The sequence below is a fragment of the Cajanus cajan genome, chromosome 3, assembly GCF_000230855.2.
Source record: "Cajanus cajan strain Asha chromosome 3, NIPB_CcT2T_4, whole genome shotgun sequence".
Taxonomy (NCBI): domain Eukaryota; kingdom Viridiplantae; phylum Streptophyta; class Magnoliopsida; order Fabales; family Fabaceae; genus Cajanus; species Cajanus cajan.
In genome coordinates this window covers 56,137,121-56,144,930 of record NC_138519.1, presented here as the reverse complement: position 1 = coordinate 56,144,930, position 7,810 = coordinate 56,137,121, and the positions used below count along the sequence as shown (strand labels likewise).

The 7,810-nt window shown below is 28.3% G+C and overlaps 1 non-coding gene across 1 annotated transcript; it reads left to right on the top strand.

Moving 5' to 3' along the window:
* Window positions 1–3,605: 3,605 nt before the first annotated feature.
* On the top strand, window positions 3,606–5,729 carry LOC109790908 (uncharacterized). Its single transcript, XR_014432486.1, has 3 exons — window positions 3,606–3,868; window positions 4,228–4,338; window positions 5,639–5,729. It is a non-coding gene; the product is annotated as an uncharacterized LOC109790908 (transcript).
* The last annotated feature ends 2,081 nt before the right edge of the window (window positions 5,730–7,810 follow it).

Here is a 7,810-nt window from a genome sequence, read left to right as displayed (position 1 = left end):
GAGGATTTGAGGCCTATTTATAGGATTTTTCGCCCACCTACCACTACGGCCCGTTCCAAAATCGGAACGGCCCGTTCTGGGCCCTTCAAACCTACGTAAATTTTTCAACTGGAACGGCCCGTTCCCAAACCAGAACGGCCCGTTCTCAACCCCAGCAGAACGGCCCGTTCTGCTTCCAGAACGGCCCGTTCTCCCATCAGAACGGCCCGTTCTGCTTCTACAATTTTGGCCATACTCACTATTCCAGAATGGTCCATTTTAAAATTGAAACGACTCGTTCTGGGCCACGAATTGGGCCAAAGGCCCACAAAAAATGGGCTGTTACAGAGCTCGACTGAGCTCAACTTATTTTTAGCCTCAATAAGTAAGCGTGTTAAATTTTTTTATATGAGATCTAATTGATTTAATTTGCAATTTAAAAAATTGAAAGGACAGGATCCCACTAGACTTTTATAAGTTTTGTGGCGATCATTTTTGCTCCATTCAAAAAGCAATGGTGACAAAGAGAAACTTTGATGGAAGAATTGTTCTTGACTTACATGAATAAGTACATAATCAATATTATTATAACAAATTTACTATAAAGATATCTATAAGAGATAAATAATTTATAAGAATTGATAAAAACGTTACATCATATTATTTTGTCTAAAATAGTTTAGATGACTTTCCATTAAAAAAAAAATAGTTATATAACACTTTTTAAAGTGCTAAGGAGAAAAAAAATATTAAGTAATTTCATATTATTGACTGTCCTTTATTTCAGTCAATGTATGTATAACATGTAAATTTTTTCAATTAATAAAATTTGTCTATATTTATCATATAAAAATCAGTTGAGATCATAATAATATTAGACTAACTAATAACTTTATACTTACATAACATTAAATATTTATCATTTATATATAACTAATATTTTAGTGTATATTGTTAATACATTAAATTATAATATTTTATCTTTTGTCAAGCTTTATTTATGTTCTAGCTAAGCTATATTAGTCTAAGGCAAAGTTTTAGGATATTGGTGTAAAAACAAAAAAAAAGTATTTTATTTTATACTATGTGCAAGTTAAATATTTATTATATAATTAAAATTTAAAATAAAATATGTATACAAATGTATGTTATGTTTGAATATATAAATTATATTTTAGATTTATAATAAATAATTTATTTTGTAGTACAAGATTATTTTTATTTATTAATAATTTATTTAAAAAATTAAAATTTAATTCATAAATAATTATAATAAATAAAAATTGAATTAGATATGAAATTGAAAGAATCACTAAAAATCTCTCATTAGAGAAAAGTTTCTAAAAATTTTCTCATACAAAATAGTCGTTCTTGTTTTATATATAAAAATTAATTAAGTAATTTATTTTATATATAAATGAGGAAGGATCTATTTACTTTAGAAGTAAATCTACTTCATTCAATAACTCATGTTCTACATAAAATTTTAATGATCCAACATTTGAATTTAAAATTCTTAATACATCGATCAACTCTACAAACTTTTAAAATTTTAAAAACTATTTGATACTTCATTTCATTAATTCAAATATATAAGAGGGATCCATTGAGTAATATAGACTTGTTTCGTTCAATAATTCGTATTATACATCAAACTTTAATGATTCAATCATTAAAATTAAAGTTATTAATACATATATCAAGTCTGCAAATTTTTTAAAAATTTAAAAATTATTTAATATAAAACATGAGTTATTAAATATATATATATATATATATATATATATATATATATATATTTATTTATTTATAAAGCTTGGGAGTCAAGACTCATTGACTCCACCTGTTATGAAAAAGATCCGCATATGATCATCAACAACTTCAACTACTATACATTCCAATTTTTTTTATTTCCATTTTTAAACTAATTTTTTTTAAAATTTTTCGAAAATTTTTTATTAATTAAAATAACTTTATATTTCAATTCATATTATCTATTATAAATTTAAAATAAACATCATATATTTAAAATATTAATTTATCACGAATTTTAATTACATAAGAACATTTTTAATTTGCTTTTTATTCCTAATTACCATGTAAAATTTAAGAATTTTAGATATTTTATTATAATAAAAGAATTTAATTTATATTCTCAATTACTTAGACTTTAATATATTTCTAGTCTTCAAATTTAAGATAAATTTATTTTTAGTCTCTTAAATTTAAAATTAATTTTTTAAGTTCTTTAATTTTAAAAAATTTTATTTTATTTTTTATACTTAATTTTCTTTAAATAATCTGATAAACGCTATTTAACAAAATTTATTTATTAATATTTTTATTAGTGAAAATATAATATTAAATTCAATTAATATTATATAACTATTTTAATTTGTCAGATATATTATTAATATTATAATAAAATTTAAAATTAAAAGATAAAAAAATAATTTTAAATTTTAAAAATAAAAAATTTACCATAAATTTGAATAACTAAAACATATTTAAAATCATTAATAATATATAAATTCTACAACAAATTCAAATTTTTTTTTTCTATAATTCTTATATAATGACAGTTTTCACATCATAAATAAGGTGGCAAACTAGACGATAAAATTTACAATAATTAATTCTTATATTTAGAAGCTATGTTTAAAACTCTAATTAGAATAATAATAATAATAAAAGTATTTATGCATAGAATAAACAGATTAAAATTTGCATAGATGAACATGAATGGTTTATTCCAGTGTTTAAAAAACCGGACCGAACCGGCCGGTCGGACCGGTTGGACCGGGAACCGGTGGTCCAGCCGGTCCGAATCTTAAGTTGGATCGGTTATGCAGTCGACCCGTTTCAAACCGGATTAAACCGGTCAATTTTCCGGTTCAACCGGTGAACCGGTAGGTCAAACCGGTTCAACCACTTTTTTTTTTTTTTTTTTTTTTTTAAGGGACCATAAACCACAAAAATAATAATGAAAATTGAATCTTTTAATAGAAGAACAAAGATTCTTATTAAATATAACAATAACTACTTGTTTTAATGTATTTGTTTATATAATATACAACTTAAATAACTTTTATAGTATATTATTAATTTTATATTATATATTTAATAATATAATATATATGTAAATATTACATATATTATTTTGTGATATCAATTGCAAGCATATTATATATGTACATATTATTTATATTTTTAATTTGTATTAATATACAATTTAATATGTAATTTTTTATATATTTTTTACAAAATAAAAATAAAAATAATTTTAAATAAGATAGAAAAATTGAAATTTAAAATAAGATATAAATTTATTAAAATTTATAAGTATAAAATATATTTAATATGAATATTTTTTTAATAAAAATAAATAAAAATCGAGTCATGCGGTTCAACTAGTGACCCACCAGTTCAACCTTTGACCCACTAACCCAGTACCTTAACCGGTTCGATGACCGGTCCGATTTTTAAAACTATGGTTTATTCCCTCGTAACCAGAGAGGTTTTCCCGGTTGGCACGATAGCTTATCCGTTAAACAGACTAAAAAAAGTAAAATAAATAAAATAAAATTCTTTAGATGATTTGCAAGTTGCGGTGTGGGTTCATTCTTCATTGCCAGTTAATTACTTGATATATACAAATATATATTATATTGATAATTCCTCCGTCTAGAGTGTTCCATTCTATATTCCAACACCATTTGCAAACTATTTTAGTCCACAAATTCAACCTCTTTCTCATTCCTTTCTCTTCCATTCTTCAGCTACCAATTCTCTCTCACCCTCCCTTCGTTACCTTCCTCTCTCCCAATCCCTTATTTGCTTTGCTCTCTTTTTCCTTCGTCCAGGGCTTGTTCCGGAATCAACGTTAAAAGTAAATAATGACTCATATCCTTTGTTTTTCATCATTAATGTTTTTTATGTATATATATATATATATATATATATATATTTTTTTTTTAATTAATTCGTTATGGGTAATTTTTTGGTCATGTATCGCATAAATAACTTTGTGCGATGGTTTTACTAATTTTACGGGTTTAATTACAAAAATTGGGAAATTTTGAATGCTTAATTGCAAATTCTTTTAGTGTAGGGTCTAGTTAATTAATTAATTATTTTTAAAATTGGACTTTATTTCATCGGTTTTATTGTTTTTATTATTTGGGGTGTGTTTGGGTTTTGGTTGTTTGTGTTTGTGATGTGGAATCCGTTGTTTTGACTTAACTGAAGCGAACGCGGTAACCAGAGGGACCGAGATCGTGAAAGGGCTCAGGCAAGAGCTGGTGGGAAAACTAAGCAGCCTAAGAATGATGGGTTAACCCCTGAACAGAGAAGAGAAAGGTATTTTTTTTTTTTTTTTTTTGAGTTAATCATCTGTAAACTGTGGGTGTAAAATTTTTTTATACTGGCAATTAATCATATTTTTTAAGAGTTAATTACTTATATACTGGCAGTGTAAAGTTTTTTTACACTGGTAACTAATCATATTTTTTAAAATTGCTTATTTTATTATTATTTCATTAAATAAGCAACTAACATGACAATTTTAAAAGATATAATAGGTTGTTAGTATAAAAAAACTTTACATTAACAGTATATAGATGATTAACTTATTTTTTAATAGTACTATAATGAAATAATAATAAAATCAGTAACTTTAAAAGATATATTGGTCGCCCGATGGATAGATGATTAATTTTTTTTTTTTTTTACAACTTTTTTAGTTTTTGCTTTCTTCTTTTGGTGATCTCGTACTTAATGTTTTGAAATTCGGTTGCCTTGTAATTACGAAATTGATAAAATTACCGGTAATTGCCGTTGCTGGTTATGATGCTGCAACTGTGGCTGGGGTGTGGTTGCAGCTGCAATCAATTGTTATCAAAATTTCTAAAATTACCGGGAAATGCCGGTTGTGTAGCTGTAATTGTGGTCCCAACCCCACATGGTTGCAACTACAATCATACCAAAAATTGTTATTTCCTCGGTTTTCATAATGATTATAGTTTTAATATTTAATAAATGTCTTAAAATGAATGATATTTTTATTTTTTAATATAATATTAATTATTATCCATCACAATTAAAAATAATGTATTGAAAGTGAAGTATTTTAGTAAAATTGTATTAAAAAATTTGACATTATTTTTTTATTATCACTTTTTTAAAACTAATAATTTATTAATTTTTTTTATTTTTATTTTTGATAATTAATGTGTATTTATTGAATAATATGTTTATTTATTTTTTAATGTACCTATTTTTTCTCCAACCACTTAAAGGGTATAACAGGAAAATAAGTAATAAATATTTTAAAAAATTAAAATGTCAATCATTTTCTTAATTCTTGTACATAACCTTAAACGTCAAATAAAAAAAAAAAAACAGAGAGAGTATATGTATAGAAACTTTAAACTGCGGTCATTGTGAGATGGAGGTAAAAGTTCCTAGCAAAAGCCATTTGTGCAGCTACAGTTGTAGTTGTGATGTGGTTGCAGCTTTATTTGTTTTTGTGGTGTGATCGCAGTTGCAATTGCGGTGGTGACAGGGTTGTGGAAACCTTTTCAAATGCTGTAATATTGTGGAAAGCAGTTTGAAGCCTTGCTCATGATAGTAATTTTTTTTTTGTATTCCGTGTGTGCAGGGATGCAAAAGCATTACAGGAAAAAGCTGCAAAGAAAGCAGCTCAGGGTGCTGGAGGGAACAACGCAGGTGGTGGTGGAGGCAAAAAATAGGCAAGAATCATTGACTTGGGGAAGGGGAAGGGAGTGTAGACATGGGAAATAATTGTATTGCTTATTATGAAATGGGTTTTTGGTTAGAGTCATCTGCTTGTCATTTCAGACAAATGAATTGAATAACTTCTGTTTTGCCTGGAGGGTATTCTTGTTGGCTTCTGAACCTCTGACTTTTGTATAATTTGGAATGCAATTTGAATGTAGCATGATGTAATGATCTATTGTTTTCTTTCTGATTTCATTGTCTTTGAATTGGAGCAGATCTAACTGTCGTGCAAGTTGATTTAAATAATTTTTCAAAGGCTCCAAAATGGGTAGAGGCCTGATAGATGCTGCAAGTATAAATGGATAGTTAGTTAGATCCGGTAGTTGGTTAGAGAAGGGAAATAATATGTATCATAGTACTTGATAGTGTAGTATTGTCGTGTGGTGGCCCTGGGTCGCCACTAGTTTTGAATAGTGCTGGGTTTCTTTATAGATTGTGGCCAAAATTGTAGCTGGTGTTGCCATCATAACAAGTTAGCAACGCTATTAAGCTTCTCAAAATGTCACTTTTACCCTCAAAACCATTTTGAATTAGGCTTGTTTTTGGTGACGGAGTTGAGATTTTATTCCCTGTTCAAAACATAAGAAAATCAGTTGTCAATAGTGCCAAATTGCAGCAATAATGCCAAATCATGTGCGTAGCAGAGCATGCTACAAAAATCGGATAGTGTCACAGATTCCAGCTGCTACAGAAATTGATCAGTGTCACAGTTTGAACTAGTGGCTATTGCGGCTGGAGCAGGTGCTACTGGAGTGGGTCACAAAAAACTTATTTTAACCATGGACCAACATTGCTTAGACCTATTTTAGGGGGTCGAGTTGTGATTATTCCCCTTGATTTGAATTAGAAATGGCCCTAGTTTCTCAGTCACATGTATGAAGTAGCACCCACTGTTTACCTTCTAGACGAACATTTAGAATCTGTTTGAATATAAATTTCAAAAGTGTTTCAAGAGTTTTTCTATTTAAAATAAAGAATATTTTTTATTAAAAAATACTCTCAGAAGCACTTGTAGCTTGTATCTACACAGACTCTCAGCATTATCTGGCCAGCTGAGTCTGACGGTTTTTTGTTCATTGCCAACGTATGCAACATCTGTTTACTTCTTTGGCCTCTGGCAAACCTGTCACATACAGTCCTACTGTGTTGCCTCTGCTTCCTTGCTCTGTCTTCCCCTGTGATGTTCTTTCTTTTAATATCTCTAAAACAAGTCTTTCATCTCACTTTTTTGTCCTCTCTTGTAAGATTTACCCTTTATTTATTTTTGTTCTAATTGGTTAGAATACTTCCATCTTGCCACCTGCTATCCCGTATTGGCCCCATGATAGCATTTTCAAGGTCGCTGTTTTGCACCTTTATATGGGATTGACGACTATTGGTGTAAAATTTCATTTTTTTATTTTAATTTGCTTTGCTACCCTCTCTGTTGTGCAATATAGCCAAACAACCCACCTTTTTCGCTGTTCCATGCAACCCAGCCACTGTTATCCGGCAGGATTTACAGAAACACCCACGCTGTGTAACATCAATCCTTATCTGTTCTGAACTTGAAAGCCACACCCTTCTCTATTTCTGTGCAACATTTTGATTTCTTAAGACACAAGCTATGGTTCTGAGTGTCCTGAAGATATGTTTATGCTTGGGGAATAAATTCTATTCAATGTTTAAGATATGTTTATGCTTAGGGAATAAATTATATTCACTGTTTAAGATATTGTCTTGGAAATTTTGAATGCTCAGTTGTAACAATGATTTTGGAATTCTGATTACTAAATATGAAATATAAATGTGTCTAATTTTTTGGGGAATTTTAAGTTTGTGAGCATTTTTGTATGTTTAATATCATTTTTTTATGTCTATGATAGCAGAAATAATGAGAATGTTGAAATGGATGTGTTGCTACACAAGAAAGGACAAGATACGAAATGATTATATACAAGGAGTTATTGGTGTGATGTTGATTGAGGAGAAGATGAAAGAAATTTGGTTAAGGTAATTTGAACCTACACAAAGAATGCCACTAAGCACCAGT